The 19,232-nt window shown below is 36.5% G+C and overlaps 1 protein-coding gene across 5 annotated transcripts in view; it reads left to right on the forward strand.

Annotated features, from left to right (window-relative positions):
* Positions 1–19,232, forward strand: part of GABRB1 (gamma-aminobutyric acid type A receptor subunit beta1) — a 432,747-nt gene that overhangs the window by 170,794 nt on the left and 242,721 nt on the right. The window lies entirely within an intron of this gene.

Raw genomic sequence — 19,232 nt, forward strand, 5'->3', positions numbered from 1 at the left:
CCAGACTGAACAGAAATGTGTTGTAGGTATTTAGTATAACTACTTAATTATGAAAGGGAACTGGGAAACAATATTTTGAAGAAGTAGTAAGATATTTTTGGTGATTTTGAGAAGATCCACAGTGTTTTTGTTCCCTTAAATCTTTATGTTTTAGCTTTTATATTTAGATATATGATTCATGTTGAATTAATTTTTGTGTTTCATGTGAAGTAGGGGGTTGAGGTTCAATTTTTTTCTATATGGTTATTCAGTTCCTGCACCACTTATTGAAAAGAGATTTCTTGTCCCATTGGATTGTTTTGGTGCCTTTGACGGAATAAGTGTTTTGGTGCCTTTGACGGAATAATTTCCAGGCTCTATTCTGTTCCATTGCTCTATTAGTCCATCCTCTGGTGGTATCGCAATATTTTAATTGCCATAACTATATGCTAAGTCATGAAGCCAAATAGTGTAAGTAAGTCCTGTGACTTTGTACTTATTGTTTCAGATTGCTTTGGATACTGTACTTCGTTGCATCTACCTATAACTTTTAGAATCAACTTGTCAGTTTCTACCCAAAAAAGGCTGCTGGGATTATAATTGAGATTGCATTAAATCTATAGATCAGTTTGGGAAGAATTGACATTTTCAAATTATCAAATCTTCTCATCCATGAACATACTATATCTACATTTAGTTAGGTTATCTTTAATTTATATTGGTAATGCTTTGCACCAGAGTGGGTTTTGTTTTACTTCTTTATTTTGTTAAGAATTAAGTTTAAAAGAGGTACCATACACTTATAGTGGTCTGTTGTTAGCCCTCAAGTAGTTAAGGGGTTTTTTTACATCATAATTGTATGCCACAATTCAAATCAGCTTTCAGTTTTACGAAAGAAACATCTGAGTTGTGACATATTATTTTAAGATATGTAGAATGGTGGTTTTCTAATCTTTGTTATTACCTTTTGTGATTTCTTTGAGAAGCTGATAAAAGTTATATATACACAAATTAATATAGCCCCCAAATTTCCTACTATTTTAGAGTGTTCATAATCCCCCTAAAATCCTTCCTGATATTATCAACTCCAAGCTAAAACTCCAATGAAGAACCGAAATCCTCAGTTAATGGCTATGCATTTACCAATACCCCAAAACAATACATAACTGGAAAAAAAATATATATCTTTGGTAAAACTTTTGAATTTGACCTAGTGGTTGGTTATCTTTAATCTTATTGCTGGACACTCTTTTCATACTTTGTTTGCTCCCTTCTTCTATTAAATCTTACCTTCTTTCTCTGTTTGCTCCTTTCCTTCAGTTTTATCTTCAAGCACCAGTCCTCTCATAGCTTTTGTTGCCTCTACTTTCTCATCACTCATTTACTACTCATTCTCTAAAACCATGGCTCCTACCCATTTAGGCTACTTTCCTAAAACAGCTCTTTCAAAAATTACCAACACCCTTGCTGGGTCTCAATCTATACTGTGGTCTTCTCTGAATGATTTAAGAGTGATAACTGACCTTGACTTCAGGATTTACAAGACCCGGCACAATTGTTTCATTAATTCTTGTTCTTCTGCCTTTTGGCTCTTCAATCACTGGTCTCTCTTTTGCCCCTAATTGTGCACTAGAGGAATTTCTCTCAAGGTTTGGCCAACTAATTGAATTTAAGAATTTAAATACCTAAAACCCCAAACCATTGAGTTCAGGAAAATATTTGTAATTGTTCACTGAGCATCTGTATCTGGATGCCCTGCTAGTTCTTCCTAACCCGTATTTCATATTATCTGTTTTCCCTAAAACTTCCTACTTTCCCAGCTGCTAACAAAATCTTCATCACCCCATTCAACAGGCATAAATGTAGGCACCCTTGACTTTAGTCTCCTTTGTCTCTGAGATCCAATCTGTTGCTTCTCTTATATTTACAAACTATTTCCATCACCTAAATAAATCAACATCCTCACTATATGTCACATTCTGGCCAATTTCCTATCTCAATTTTTCTTTCTCATTATTGCCATCTTATTCTTCCTATAATGCATGTCAAATAATGTCTCTCCTGCACTAAAAAAAAAAAAGTTTCCATTTTCCCCACAAAAATTATGTGTTCATTCTTCTGTCTGGAATTGAAGACCCTCTATATGTAACTGAAAAGTCTTTCCCACTATATTGCCCATTTCCTTCCTCTATGAAACTTAAACTTTTATAAAACAACTTATTTATTTCTCTAAGCATATCCAGGACATTTCAAACTTAAGTATGCCTGAATTATTATTTGGATCATATTTATACTAAAAAATTATTTGATGTTTGTCTGACAATCAAATTTAATGGAGCATGCTGTATGGGCAACCCTATGGCGAAACTGAAATGCCCTCCCTTCTCTATCCCCCCAAAATTTTCCCCCCACTCCACTACTTTCTCCCATCTTATATTTTTTTCTTAAAGCCCTCTCCCAAATTCCATATTTTCCATGAGGATTTTTATAATCTTCCTAACCAGATCAAAACTACCTTTCATTTGCTACCTTACTTCACTTTAATCTCATAACGGCCCATGAGATTTGTTAACTGTCTTATTATATCTTTCTGTGATGCAAACAGGTTGTATATTTGTTGAAAATGTGAATTCTATTTCCTTAACCTTTGTATCTCCTCTCTCAAGCCAAATAAGTGCTTGAAAAATTGAAATGAAAATGTGTAGGACGTGGTCACCTGACTCACAATAGTTGTCAGCTGCAACATTTCCTATATCTAAATGATGGCTTTTAACCAAAGAGCAATCATCACTATTAATGACCAGATGTGCTCTGCCTCTTGCCCAAACATGATCCAGCTGGCTGCAAACACTGATTCTCTTCAAGGCCTAGCCCTGTGGGTGCTAAAAGACAGTTTATCTTTCCCTGAAAATGGCATGCATGGAACGACTTGATCCTGGGAAGACATTTAGTGGCATATTAAACCTCCTTAAACTGACCTTTTTTTGCCTTTCCTCCTAACCCTTGCCTTTGTTTTTCTCTCAAAGTTCCATAATGCTTCTTTCCTGCATCTCCTACCAAAGGCGAGTCCATAGCCAGGTGGTTTTGAGGGTCTATGTGAGAATGGGGAGTAAATAGGGAGTGAAAAACTTTCCAACCCAATTCTGGCCCTGCCAATACTCAATAGGCATGTTATAGAGTGCGTATGGCGACGTGTGTGCACACACTGTAATCACATACAGAGGACGTTATACATATCACACCATTTTAACTAATACTGATTGCAGTTATATCATGGAATGTAACCAATACCCAGGTATATAAATAATTGAAGTTATATAATACATCAGACACTATGCTAAGTGCTCTACCTATATTGTCATATTTAATCACTACCACAATACTATGAACTGTGTACTATTTTTTTTATGTATGACATATCCATGTTATCTATATTCTTTTTTTTTTAAGATTTTATTGGGGAATTGGGGAAGGGGAACAGTGTTGGGGAATCAGGGAAGGAGAACAGCCAAGTTGTTGTCCTTCAACCTTAGTTGTAGAGGGTGCAGCTAGATCAGCTCCCAGTCCAGTTGCCATCCAGCTGCCCATAGGCAGCTCGCAGCCGCTCAGCTCAGAGTGCTGTGTTCAGTCTTAGATCTTAGTTGCAGGTGGGCATAGCCCACCATCCCATGCAGGAGTTGAACCGGAAACCTTGTTGCTAAGAGTGCATGCTCTAGCCACTAAGCCGTCAGGCCGCCCATTGGCAGCTCAGGGCAGCTCAGCTCAAGGTGCCGTGTTCAATCTTCGTTGTGGGTGGGCATAGCCCGCCATCCCATGCAGGAGTCAAGCCAACAACCTTGTTGTTAGGAGCATGTGCTCTCACCAGCTGAGCCATCCTGCCACCTGTTGGCAGCTCAGCTGCAGCTCAGCTTGGGTGCAGCTCACTGGCCCATGTGGGAATCAAACTGGCAACCCTGTTGCTCAGAGCTCACGCTCTTAACCAACTGAGCCACTCGGCCAGCCCCTGAACTGTGTACTATTATCATGCTAATTTTACAAATACCAACACTAGGAGATCTAAACTAACTTTACCTACCTTATAATTTATTATTTACTTTTTAAAAGCAGATCCAAATTCACGTACACATTACAGTTGACTGATGAATTACCTGAAATCTTTTATTCTAAATGTTCCCTATTACTTTATTACCTGTCTAGTAATATTGTTTTCAATCATGTTATTTTTTGAGATTACATCTCTTTGTTATAAACGTGTTCCTCTATGCCCCATATCTGAGGCTTAATCAGGTTTAAATTAGTTATTATGTTGTGCTTTGACAAGACTGCTTTATAAGTCATATTGTGTACTTCTATCAGTAGACACAAATTCCTGGCTATATTTCTTTTTGTGATGTGAAAATTGATGAGCAGATTTAGGCAATGACAACCTGATGTATCCATTATAATAATCCCATTAATTTATATGTAACTATATTAGTTTGCTAGGGTGCTGTAACCAAGTATCACAAAATGGCTGGGTTAAACAACAGAAATTTATTGTCTCACAGTTCTGGAGTCTACAAAGTTAGTTTCTTTTGAGGACTGTGAGGGAAGGATATGTTTCAGGCCTCTTTCTTTGGCATGTAAATAACTGACTTCTCCCTGTATCTCTTCACATTGTCTTCCTTCTCTGTGTATTTCTGTGTCTACTTTTTATAAGGGCATCAGTCATATTTCATTAGGGCCTACCCCGATCATGTCACTTTAACTTGATTACCACTGTAAAAACTCTATCTCCAAATAAAGTAACTTTCTGAGGTACTGGAGGTTCGATTTCAACATATGAATTTAAAGGGACACAATTCAGCCCCTAACAGTAACATTTTAGCAGCCTCTGATAATCATTACCAAACCTATTTAAAGTTTGTAAAATGGCGATATTATATTCTATCACTTCTTCCTAATTTATTAACTAGATTATTCTCTAAAGAAGAACTCTCTCTCATCAAGCATTTGGTGATCCTGAGGTAAAGTTGGTGCAGTGAAGGCAGAATCAATGCTTGATTGCTTCTCTTTATTTAGTAGTTTTCAATATAACAAGTTGTTTCCCTAGAAGCCCCCAAATGTGAACAGTAGGTTTGGCATTTTGTCGTTTGTGTGTTTGTTTACCATTATGAAGTCACAGGTTATAACAGGTATGTCTGTTTCAATCCACTGCAGCTATCGTTATTTTTGATGCTCATTTTGTCTTATCTTTGGCCATGGCAGCCGAGTTCTTTCAACATGACCTCAGTAGTTACTGAAAGCTTCCTTGTCTTCTGCTACATCAACTTGTACGTACTGTATCCCAGAAATGGAGAAAATACATCATGAGTTCATACTGATATTTCTAATTCAAGTTTAGAATAACAGGGCTTTTATTCAACTTTTTTGAGTGAATATTTTGTTTCTTTTCCATTGAAAATATTGATTCCTGATATATTAATATGATTATTTATTTACTTTAGCCTATTAAATATGTATAATATATGTATATGAGCATACATAGAGAATATCTATAATCATTTTTTAAATAAAAATCAACATTACTATTACTAATGATATGATTACTGAAAACAGGTTAAGATTTCTTTGCAGTGTTTCTATTCTTTAGGCTATATCCCATTACAGGCACTGAGTAAATTACTATGTTTTAGGTTGCATGTTAAGTTTCAGTTTAAGAATAGTTCCTTACTGTATGGTTAAGCTGCTACTTTACTTCATTTGGGTTTGGTTTGGATTTTTAAATTATTATTTTATTTCATAATTATATAAAACATTTACAGATGTTTTAAACTATAAACTATAAAACAAAAGAAATCTTATTCTGCTGTTCTAACCCTCTCCCATTCAAGGTAAGCATTTTCATTTGCTTTGTGATTTTCCTTCCATTTTAACCAATGTGTGTATATATTCCCACTTTTACTAGAAGGCAGAATTGTATACCCACTATTCTTTACCTCGTAAAGTGATTTGGCAAAGTCACCATAAATGTTGAAAGCAGGGTTTTAGCCCAAGTCATCTCATTTTAGTTTATACTATTAGCCCTTGCACAGAGCAGCTTATTACTGTCCTGCATAAGTATTTATTTCCCTGCAGATCATTTCTAGGAAGACAGTTTGTCCATGTATGATGCTTTCACTTCTCACCATTATAGAAATGAAAATAATGGTGGAGGGTACACAGTATAAATGGGAATAGCTCTGCCAAATGTGTGAGCTTTTAAAATTGTACACAACTTTGTCAGGTTCTCTAACACATACTCATGACTCCCAATTCCAAAGAGAATCTTCTAAGCTTCCAGTTTCAGCAATGTATCTAATATTAACCAGAAACCTGTGGCCTGATGGGGATGAGAACTCCCTGCCGTATTTATGTACCTAACTCTACTCCAAATTGATTTTTTGATGTTCTTGACAGTGCCTGACCATTGCTGTATGTGAGAATAAAATCAACGGCTATATTTATTGAATATAAAAGACAGAGAGAGTTTTCCACTATTCCTTGGAGAACCATCTCATCTTGTCTTGGTCTTCATGATAAAGCAAAGTAAAAAGTAAAGACAATTATCTTGATAAGACACATTCCCCCCCCCAAAAAAAAAGGCCCACCACTACAGATTTTATAAGTAGTTTTGAGGGTCCTGAATGTTTCATATTAGCTTTCTGCATTGATTGTACACCCTGAAAAACTTATTTCTCTCTCCTTACAGACTTTCCCTGTATAGAGGCAGTTCTATTATATTCAAGAGTCCTGGTCAGATCACACGGGGCTTACTGTGAGATATGGTGGGAAAAAATATTGTTGAGTCAATTACAAAGAATACATACATGGGCTGATGTAGTGTTTGCAGAGGAGGGTTGGCTGATATTGACAAATGCATCATGTTAAAAGAAGGAGACTTGTGACTTCAAATGCAAGAGAGTGAAAAACAGGATGTGCATAAAGAATAGGCCATTCACTTTATTAAAAGGAATGCCTGGAGACTCTTTACAATCCCCACCAAAAAGCACAGTATTGTTATTCCCCTCACATGGCAGTTCACTTATATTTTAGAGTTTCATCAGCGGAGTACAGAAAGAGCTATTTAAAATATTCTCCAGTGAAAGGACTGTATTTTTGCCTCTGAAAATTTTTATATTTAATGTTTTTTATTCATCTATTTATATATGGAAAAGTTTATGATTAAGTTAAGTTTATTAGGGTCTCCTTTTTGCTAAATATAGTATTGTGATTGAATCAAATACGAAATGAGCAATTAAATAACTAAGTAGTTACTATAGCTTTTATGTGCCCTTGTGATCTGTAGATTGTCAATGTGATTTAATTAATATAAAAGATTAAGTAAAAACAGTGGCCATAAGTTATCTGAAAAAGAGCCACAGCTCTCAAATTCATAGCCTTGATTCAGTCTCTTGTGGAATAACCAATACTCTCAAGAAAGAAGAAAACAACAAGAGGAAAAAATTAAAGGAGGAAGGAAGGAAGGAAGGAAAGAAAGAAAGAAAGAAAGAAAGAAAGAAGGGAAGGGAAGGAAGGCAGAACAATGAAGGAAAGGAAAACCAAATATCTTAGAGATGTTATGAATTTTAGATCCCAGTTATAGTATTATCAATGACACCACTTCCAAGAAGATATGTTAGGTTTTGACAACCATTGTGAATTTTTAAAAGTAATCTCCAGGATCCTCAATTTATTCCAATTAAACCATCATTTTCAGCTTTGGTATTTTAGTACCACTTACATGATTTTTTTGCCACAACTGCATATCATCTAAAAATATTGACTCATTTTTACTTAAGTATATGTGTGTCTGTGTATCTGTGTGTGCATATACACACACATACACGCACACACAGATACACAGACACAGACACACACACACACACAGACACACACACACACACACACACACATGGGGGGGGGGTGCCAAAAATATATATGCACATTTTAAGAAAGAAAAAAACTATTAAAATTGTGATCCTCAATATATACTGATAACAAAAGATGAATACAAGTCATGTGTATACATTTTTTGGCATCTCTGGTATATATGCATACATATTTTAAAGGAAATTTTTATTAGTCCTGTATGAGGAAAACCATTATTTTTTTAAAGAAAAATAAGAGGCTAAAATACATCTAAGCTAGAAATTTTATTAAAATTTAGAAATGCTTATCTAAGTTCTATTTACAGTGATCTTCCCTCATTTATAGAATTAAGATAACAATGTTAGCTATTGTATGGGGTATTAATAAGATTAAATTAGTTAATAGCAGCAAAGGACTTACAACATTCTTGGACACATTGTAAGGGCCTGGCAAGCATTGACTTATCCTCTATAAAACTTGTGGTATATGCATTACACATAGATAATAAACACATACTAATAACATAATATGAACATTATTAAAATAAATGTATACGTTTTCTTAACTAATCTTTTGAAACACCAAATTAAAGCTAGCCTCCCTTTTGGTGTCATGTACCCAGATTGTAAAATGGCCACCCCAGGAACCACCAGCTGGCCCTACTGCAATTCAGCTTCTAATTTTGTATCCAAAGGAAGCCAGAGAGTGTTTCTCAAACCTAAAACTCCACCTTACTTTGTCTATTAGAGATAATAATACTAAGCCTGCTCTGTCATTTCTTCTTATTAGGTATTATGACACTATAACTTTCCAGATGTGGTGCTATCAATGTCACATGAGGCCTATGGGTCACGCCGTATCCCATCACCATGATGGAAGCAGTAGTCTACTTTAGAACAGAAATGTCGCAGAGGACTACTGGAAGGATATGTGCCATTAAAGTGCAATAAAACCATATTCTTTAAGGCTAGATATTTAAGAAAAATATTACTAACTTCTTTTTTATGTCAACCGAAGTAATCTCATTGGCATTAATAGTATCTATTTTCAGTAAACTTAATATGGCTTTATTACAACTAAATTAAGTAAAGGAACAGTGAGCACCATAGTTTACTAGAATTAATGTCTCATCCTTCAAGTGTCTCAACCCACAAAACACATTTTAGGGAAAAAATGTTTTCCTATGTAGCCCACTTTTTTTCCACATTTGGAACAGTAAGCATTATTTATCCAAGTAAAGCATGCTTTGTTCTTTTGGACATAGGCAGTTCTATTAAAGGGGCAGCTCTTTATCCAGTGAATTAGTTCTTGCTTCTCTATATCTTCCAGGAAAATTTAGGTTTCTCTTCCCTAAACATTTCTTCTTTTTAATAAAGACAAGGATGGCGGTATTGAGGCAAGCCAACCTGTAATGAAATCACACAAAGTTGGAGCTGACAGAGCTTCCTGATCCATTTTTTTTTCTAATTGCAAAGTAGTGACAGACACTTCAATAACAATAACAAGGAATATAAATAAGATTTTTATTTTTTTATTATCCTCACACTCTCTCTTAGGTTTCAAACTTCTACAAAGTTACTTAAAGCAGAGTTCTTTGTTCTTCCTAAGCATCAAAGGATTACTGAAGATGGAGAAATGTGTTGCTCTAGAATCTAGATGATTGCACTTCAATAACTAAAGTGAAATCCTGAAGATAAACAAGTGCCACTTAAGCATTATGAACACACACATCTTGTTTATATATTTCTATCTTCTAAATTAAAAAGTGGACAATCCCAGGAAAGAGGAACTTCATCTCTGCAGGTTCAAGAATGTTTTATTCTCAAGAATGACAGCCATAGGTCCCAGGACTTGCCAGCTTTTCAATGTTTTGTAAAAATATTAGTGATATGAAAAGCAAAACTTAAGGGCTCCAATATAAAAAAAAAACACCTCTGAGATAAAAATTATAATTATTAATTAAATGCCTTCAAATATGACATTATGTCTTTAAGTCACTTGCAGATAAAAACATGATTAAACTTAAAATTATAGAAATCATTTTAAACATATTTGCTCAGGAATGCTGTAGGCCAAAAATTTGCTCACAAAGACCTCACTCATGCTTCGGGGTGTTCTACCTTTTCTGTTTCTTCCATTCTTTTCTCTTTCAATTCTATCCTGCAGCCCACTAGCAGATTTGTTTTAATAAAGCACCATTTCATCACAACAGTCTCCTGCTCAGGAAACTATTGGCTCCCAATTACCCACCACGTCAAGTTGAAGCTTCTCTCCAGACATTCATGACCCTTCACAATTAGATCTACCCTTTTTACACAGCCTTATTTAAGATTTTGTCCAACCATGAAGCCTTACACCACAGTGTAGGTTTCCGTTCACTTTTCCTAATTATTAGACCGATTCTTATTTCCTAGTCTCTTTTTAGTCATCCCTTTCTGTTTAACTCAACAATGAAAAGTTTTTCACTTTCTTATTAACTGTATAATGCTCATATTCTAAGAACCAACTTAGAGATCACCTATTTCTTAAAATCTTCTATAACTACTTCAAACCCTCCTAGATCTTCTTCTGTGTAGTGATACAGCACTTGAAACATTTTACAATATAGCACTTAATTATAAAATGTCTTCTCCAAGTAGCTGTTGGTTCATATTACTCTCATATCCCGCAAAACTGTAGATTCTTTCTGAGAACAGAATCTATTTCTTATATTTCCCCACAGTGCATACCATAGTTAGCACATAGTAAACAAATGCTACACTTACCATTTTACTTATTTACTTTTAAACCTCAATGTTGCTTGTAACTATAGCTGATGCTTTTTACTATAACTCTGATGATGCTTTTTAATGTAGTCAGGTTTGCTAAATTTTAAGGAGAATGCTTACCCCTGATATGAAAATAAAATCTATATGAAAATGGATCCCTTATTAAAAAAAAATGGATCTCTTACATGCAAATGGTTAATCTTAAACACTTAAGATTCTTCTATGGTTCATGAGTAAAGGGCTTTCTCCTAAGAATGTAAAGCATGCTGAAGTATGAGGAATTTATATAGTATTATGGGTAATATTTCTTCTTTGTTTGCCAACCCATAAATACATTCATAGGTGCTTTCTCTTCAAAGTAGTTCTCTCAGAAAACTACATACTTATCCTCCAAAGTATTTCCACAACTTTTCTTTAGGAATTTCATTTGAATTCTTGGTCACATGTTTAAATATTTATTTCCAATAATCACCTTCAAGGTAACAATTGGCCATAAATAAGAGTGGGAAATAAAGTTGTAAATAATATTGTTGGTACAAAACTGGGTGCAACGCGCGTGTGCACACACACACACATATACATTCAGGCTTTCCTGTATGGTTCATTAAATAACTATACATGCATATTACAAGTTGAAAAATGCTGTTAGCCAAGGAAGCACACAAATGAAATAATATCCTACTATCTCTTCAATGGGATCACTTTTAGGAGTCCAAACTTATTTGTATTTCTTATACCCATTGCTTAGCTCAGATGGCATAATATTATATTAACAGACCAGAGGCGGATAGAAGAACTATTCAACTTCTGTCTTACTTCCATCCTATCAGATAAGGAAAATCATATTCCATTTGGAATGGTTAAAGCAAACATGATTTAGAACCTATTGAAAACAAGATAATTAACAAATTATAGGACATTTACTTATTCAGAGGACATTTAGTTAGGTCAGTGCACTGATAGGTTTGGTCAGTTTAGATTTAGGTTATGAAAGAAGTAGAGTAGTCAACAGTTCTAATGTTTTTGACCCAAGGAACTGAAAGAACAGAGCTGGGTAAACTGTAGACAACATAATTCTGGGGAGAAGTTAAGCTCTGTTTGGAGGACATTATATCTGAAATGCCTGTAGACATGCAAGTGGAGAGGTTGATTAACAACAGATGCAAAAGCTTGAGATTCGGGGTCATTACTACTTAGATGGCCTTTAGAGCCACGTGACTGGATGATGTCACCAAGGGAATGAGCATAGACAGAGTGGAGATGAGACTTAACATCAGGAGAAAGAAGTCCTCCAACATTTAGAGTTATGAAGAGAGGGAGGAAAACAGCAAAGGAATCTAAAAAGAAGCAGCCAGTGAGTGTGGGGGGAAACCAGGAGAGTGTGGTTTCTTTGAAGCCCGGCGAAGACAGTGCTTCAAAAAGGTGAGAGGAATCCAATGTGTCAAGTGTTGCTGATCAGCCAAATAACATGAGGATTCTTTGTGACTTGGATATGACCAAACTGGGTACAATAGTGAAAGAAACAGTCTAACTGGAATAGATTCAGGAGCGAAAGGGAGGAATGGAAGCATAAACAGTGGGCATATCAGTGTGCTGCTGAGAAAAAGACATTTGAGAAGAGCAATCTGACCATTCAGGAGAGAGAGTGAAAAAATATGAAGCAATGTCCCTCAATAGGCAAGAAGGACTGAGGCTAATGCAAACGTAGAGGCTTAGCCTGAGGTAGGAGATGAACCGTTCATTCACTGCAGTAGGAGAGAAGGCAGAGTCTATGGGTACAAAGTCAAATAGATAGGTTAATGTGGAGGTAGCATTTAATTATCACACTGACTTGTTACGATAGGTGTTCCCATCATCTCCATTTTAAAACGAGGAAACTGAGGCACCAACAAGTTAAATAACTTACTTAAGGGTCATATAGCTGGAAAGCGGCTGAGTCAGAATTCGAAGCCACGAAATCTGATTTCAGGGCCTAAATGCTAAACCGCTCTTCTAATAAAAATGCAAGGCTCTGCACAAGGTCAGGTCTCAGCTAGACTATTTTTCTCACTTCTGGATCACACACTTGGAGAGCAACATTAACAATCCCAAGAAGCACAACTAGGACAGCAAAGGACTTGGAACGCTGTCCCTGTGCAGGTTATCAGCCCTAAGGAAGATGATGACCCTTCGGTCTTTTTATCTCTAAAACCACAGATGAGATAGCAGTATAGACATGCTTGTGTTTAAAAATATAAGGAAGACAGAAGCCACAGGTGTAGATAATATTTGAAGAAAATAGGAGTAAAATTTAGAAGGGTCTCATTTTACCTGGGCTGAAATTAAGCCGAGAGAGTGGAGAAATATGACAACTCACCTGAAATATTTGTAAGTCTGCGATTTCAAAGAAAGCACAGATCTACTCTGTGTTGCTTTCAACAGAAGATCAATGACAAACATGTGGAACTTTCAAGGAACATGTCAGTTCCATTTACCTACCTAATGTGAAAATTTCACTATAAACATTCATCCTACATCCAAAAATGGAATGAACACTGTGTTACTAACATCTTTCCAGAGGTAGATTAGCTGGTGGAAAGAAAAGAACTTGAGCTTTAGAATCAGAAGAACCATGGCATGCCTTAGGACCAGCTACTCAACTTCTTTGAACCTCAGTGTCCACATTTTTAAAGTGTCTGTAGTGATATCCACCTTTCTTTCAGGTTTTTATGAGAATTGATGTATGTGAAGTGAGAAGAACAGTGTGTTTTCTTCATTTGTTCATTTTGTTTTGTATTTCTTACTCTTCTCTCACATTGGCCTCTCCATTACTAGGCAAGTTTAGACGGAGCTTGAGTAAGTACAGATGTCAAAGATGCTGCAAATGGGATTCCAGTCTGGAGTGTGAAGTTGATTAAATGGATTATTAAGTGTATTATAACTCCACATTACTATACAGCTAAGAGATACATTATTCATAGAGATTAAAAGCATAGATGCTGTAGACAGACAGTCCTTGGATATAATCATATGTCAGCTATATGACCTTGGACATATTAATTAACCTTTCTATGCCAGACTTCTTTAACAGGATCATAATAGTACCAGGGGGCATTAGTGTTGAGATAATTAAATAAAAAACACATTTAAAATGCATAGCAAAGTGCCTGTCATATAGTAAGCACTCAATAAATATTCCTGCTCTTAGGGACTGCTCTGTGGGTTAAGAGCCTATCTCTTGAAAGTGTTGTTCCACTTCCTTGGGAGGTGCTGCTGCTTTCAAGATTAAATGGAAGGCTCTTTCATCGCCCTTATAAATTCACTTGGATTACCTTTGATGCTATCTGCTCCTAGCCCTTTAGAATCTCTAGGTTTGTTCAAAGTGGACAATGAAGAGGAATTTCATTCTTTTATATGCCGTGAGTTTTTTGAGTCATTGGATTATTGGGGCCAGAAAAGAATAAAGCCATTATCTTGGTGCAGGAAACTCTCTTATTGCTCATTATTTTCAAGTATTATGTACTTTCATCTTTTGTGTCACAGGATAACTCTGTACCAAGGAAACTGTATGTGCCAAAAATGTAGTCATTTTATTCACCCCATATAAAAGGGCAATGAGGAGTGCCATTTTTAGAAAAAGATAAAAAGTCTTTGAAGATCAGCTTCCTTTATGTCTTTTATCTAGAAATACACATGCCAAATGAGATGCCAAGAAATTTGGTTTCTGCTAAGAAGCTTAAGAAAATTTGGAACTACAGTTGAATATAGCATTTATGGTTTAATATAGGGAAAATATAGTATAATGAATTGCTTTGTTCGAGGTTCTGCTTTCAAGTTCTCTTTTCATCTCCATCTTTATTGTCAAAAAATGTTCAATATTACTACTTCACGAAGGTAAGAATGATGGGCCATACTCTTAAGTCATTTACTTTTTGCAAAATGGATGTTTTACTTGTTTTCAATGTCTGAGAAAACTCAAAAGGAAACAATAGCAAAGTAATTAGCCTATATTGTATGTCCTAAAGAAAGTGGATAACTGATGTCCAGTCAAACAAGTGTGGTGTTAACAGGGCCGTCTCTGGAATACCCTAGGGTCTGAAGTGGGGCTGGAGAAATCTCTCTCCCCTGACCTTCAGCAGCTCAAGAAAAAATTTGAGAAGAGTCACATAAATGCTCACTAGTCCACACACTGACTCTACGCCCTGTTGTCTTCCCTTTTCCTGACTCGATTTATGGAGTCAAGAACAGGCATTGGGATTGAACAATCCTAGGCTCTGAATCACGGTGCATCTCTTAGGACTTTGGGATCCACCCATTAAGATAAGATCATGGATTCAAGTTCCAGTTTGGAATGTAAGGGGATATTAGCCCTCCTCTGGAAGCCAGAGCCAGTGATGAGCATCTGACACACAGCAAGGCATGTTGTCCCCCTGTCATATATCCTGTGTTTTCCTTCCCTCCAAATGTAGCAACAGGGTGGAAGCTCCTTACTGTGTGAGCAGGGCTTTAGGAACCAAATCTCAGGATAACAAAACTGGCAGTGTGACTGCTGCTGGAATTAGAATACCAGGCCAAGTCAACTAATACTGCAGGTGAAGTCAGAGGTCATTCTAATGAAATCACCTAGGCCTCTGAGGTGACTGTGCCCCCGCTTATTGCAATGTGCCTGCTCTTGAGAGCTGAGAGGCAGCGTCAGGCAGTGGTTACAAGTAAGATACAACAAGGTTTATCTCGGCTTTGCCACAAGCTAGATGATCAGCTTGATCATCTAGATGATCCTAGAGCAATATTCTCAAACTTTATGAATGTCAGTTTTCTCCTTTGAAATGTGAAAATTAAACCTTACCTTATAAGGTTCTGAGAATTAAAGGTGAAAATGCATGTCGAACAGTATAGAATCTAATACATTAGTAAAGATTGAACAAATGAGTACTGTCATTACTATTAGTTGGTTTATTATTTCCACCCCAAGATTCTTCAGTGGAAATAAGAGATATGGTTTATCCATTAGCTTATCATTTAGCTTATGCATTCACTTAATACTTCACTTTATAATACTGTTGAGAAACCACCACACACAAGGTACTGTGCTAAATGGTCTTCTAACAAAAATTTTTAAGATCATTAAACAAAAAGAACAGGTGGCTGCTACCATTTGAAAAATAGTGTGAAGTGTCTTGTTCCTTGTGTTACACTCCATCTATCACCCAGCAGCTTAGGAGGCTAAGAATACCAACAGTGCATTGGATATTGGAGTTCTAATTCTGGCTGCATAGTGTACTGACTTTCTACTCTTGAATAGCTACTTAATATTTCTGTCTTTTACTTTCCTCACCCATAAGAAGGCAAAAATAGTAGTGTCGATCTCTTAGCATTGTTAGGACAATAATGAGCTATATATGTAAAGTGCTGGTGCATAATTAGTGCTTATGAATAGCTGCTACTGTGATTGTTATTATTATGATTATGATTATTGTTTCCTCAGATGTAAGATTTCACAGTATTTATTTTCTCTGTGTATTTGGTAAATTTTGTTTATTATTATAGCTCATCTTCCAAGGAAAATTATTCCTGCAAACATTCTGAGATAATACAATCATGAATGACCTCAGAGTAGGGCAGGCTTGTGGAAGCGTCAGCCCCAAACTTACAGAGGGGAGTGGCTATATCCACGTCCTGCTTAGGACTTCTTAGTTCAGGACTTGATGTTGATTAGCTTGCCATGGTTCCAGCCTTTTCCTTGACTCTACAGCGTGATGCAGTCTAGGATGGTGACCCCAACCCGAGCAGCAACTCAACACAGACATGGATCTTGGGAGAACAGAAGGCATAGTTTGAGGCTCTGTATTTACTTAGACCCTATGATTAGAGGCGCTGATAACTTTGCACTCAAAAGTGAGTGACCTTGTCGAGTTGGAGGCTAAAAGAACCAGTTCATAGTACCATGTGAGATGTTTCCTAGAATATCCCAGAAAATTGTAACAGAGATTTCTGAAGTGATTTTTTATTTTTTGAGTAGGAGGGTGTTGATTATCAGGTATGCTATTAATTACCATTAATGCAATGCCTTTTAAACGCCAGGAAACTATGATGCAGGAAAGCATGAGAAGTAGAGATTCATGGTTTTATACCACAGAAACAAAGCATGACATTCAGATTTTCAAACATTTTCTAACTTTTTAAATTGATGAGCAAATGATTCAGTAGAATCTCATATTTACAAAGTGGTACCATTGTAGGGTTCCCTTGATGTTTAGGTAGAAAGACACTTTGCTTCTTATGTGCATAGGGAACATTATTTGACTCAGGTGATAAAATCTTATTTCATGGCATAGTGAGTATATTTAATGTGGAATTTTGTTATAATTCTCTGGTCTTTGTTTGTTAAACTTTTAATGTTATACTTGCACATAATACAAAAGTTAATGCAAAAGTTTAAGTTATTTCTTCTCATGTGCAGTCCTTGTCAAGGTTCAAATTAGGTAAAGGGAGTGGCTTAATCCATATCAAAAGCATGCAAGAAACTCTACACTTGGTCTACCTGTTTTTTTACTTTAATCTCTTCTCCTAAACCTCCACAGCCCTCAAATGGAAGTTCTGTCCTAATTGTTATTCCAGTTCTTGGTCCCTTCCCAAATCACACACATTAGACTCTTTTTCAGTTAGGGTATGATGGTTGGCTGCTGAAACGAGGGTCCCATAATACTTTAAAGCTGTCCACCATCTTCAGAAGGCTAGTGGCCACCCTTGGTCACTCTAATAATGTATTTCTTTTGTTTCCATTCCTGGACACAAAAATAACAGTGGAGGAAACCACTCTTCATTATCCACTGTCTCTATAACCTCATCACTCTACCCAAACAACCATCCTTTTAGTCATTAATCATTTTATAACTACCACACCACATTCATCGGTCTTAGGAGCATCTGTTATGCTGCCAACTGTATTATCAGACTTTTGAGGGCAAAGACCCTATTTTATATATTAATCTCTTTAAGATTTGGTATATTGCACATATGTGACATTGTTTCTGAATGGATGAATGGCTAGGTGGATGAATGAATGGTGGGTGGATAGAGAAATGATTGATTTCCCCAAAAGACACTAAGAACTTTGTTGTTCCCTCTTACCTTCTTTCACCTCACTCTGTGTAAGTCATGCACAGCAGTGGGAGGACAGCTTTTAGCACTACTCAGTGTCATGCCCTGCTCAGCTCAGTCCTTTCCCCTATTTAATTGGTTTCCTTTTAACAACTTCCTTTGTGCTCCCATGAGCTAGATCGGACTACAGAAGCCAATCCAGGTTCAAGGGTCAGATAAAATGCTAACTGAGCTGAGGCTACTTTGCTCCTTGATCTGCAAAGCTTAAGAATATAAGATTACGTGAGCGATCATGACTCTGAGCAACCTTCACTGTGATACACCTGAAGTTTGCTGGCCTGGGTGGTCCTCACTGAGGTAGGGAATCATGAGGCCAGAGAATCCCAGACATGCAGGAATTTTAAATATCACATCTTTTCAGATAGACTAGTTGGAGAGCAGGTCAGGAATTAGAGGTTCACCTTATTACCACAGAATGATTACTTTGCTAGAACACAGTTATGCATTTCGCATTTTCTTTCTTTCTGAGCCATGACTTGGGTTACAGGGCAGCAGAGCTAACACACCTGCTTTCACTCCTCTGAAAAAGGCATTAGCTTTATTGTTAATTTGGTTTATTTCTAGGATGCCTCAAAGAATATTCTGCTTACATTTGTAATGTTCTTTTCTTGTCCTTTGCCAGGGAGTTATTGTCTCAATACTCATATTTGTGCTTTTATAAAAATGGCCAGTCCATGGAACATAAAAGTTAACAAAATCCCTCCATTTTCCCACTACATGACTCCTTAGGAGATTATTCTGACAGTAGACACTGTAGAAAAAGGTGACCTTCTTTCTCTTGGTTTTTTTCCTTCCTCCTAAATAAATTCTTAGAAGGAACTTAGACTACTGCTTCTTGGAAAATTGTTTGTACCATCTCTCCATCATGAAGTAAAAGGTTACAGCTTATGTGAAATCAGTCATATAATGGAATAAATTAAATTTCAGCCTCAAATCGAAAGGTCAAGATTCAAACTTCCTGACAGAAGATATATGGAACCATCACTGCTCACTCTCCTTGTTGCAAAAAATAGTGTGGTACATTATTAAGTGGAGCAATAGAATCACACAAATCTGCATTCAAGCTCAGGTTCTTCCTACTACCCGTGGAACTTTGGAATATTCAACCTCCTAATATTTCAGTTTCCTCATCTGCAGATACTAATAACACCAACTACCTCACGAGATTTTCATATCATGTATTATTGTATGTAAAGTATCTGGCAAATAGTAAGAGTTCAATAAATGGTAGCTACCGACTCCTTTTTTAATAATAATAATAATAACCTCAAGGGATAGAAATAGTGATCAAAACTTGGCCTGCAGGGCCAGCTGAGTGGCGCGTTGGTTAATAGCTGGCTTGGGACGCCAGTGGGCCCCAGTTCAGATCCCACATATGAGGGCCAGTGACACTGCCCTCTACAGCTAAGATGCTGAACAACAGCTCAACCTGGAGCTGGGCTGCGGTGAGTCGCT

The sequence above is a fragment of the Hipposideros armiger genome, unplaced genomic scaffold (assembly GCF_001890085.2).
Source record: "Hipposideros armiger isolate ML-2016 unplaced genomic scaffold, ASM189008v1 scaffold_452, whole genome shotgun sequence".
NCBI classification, from domain to species: Eukaryota; Metazoa; Chordata; class Mammalia; order Chiroptera; family Hipposideridae; genus Hipposideros; species Hipposideros armiger.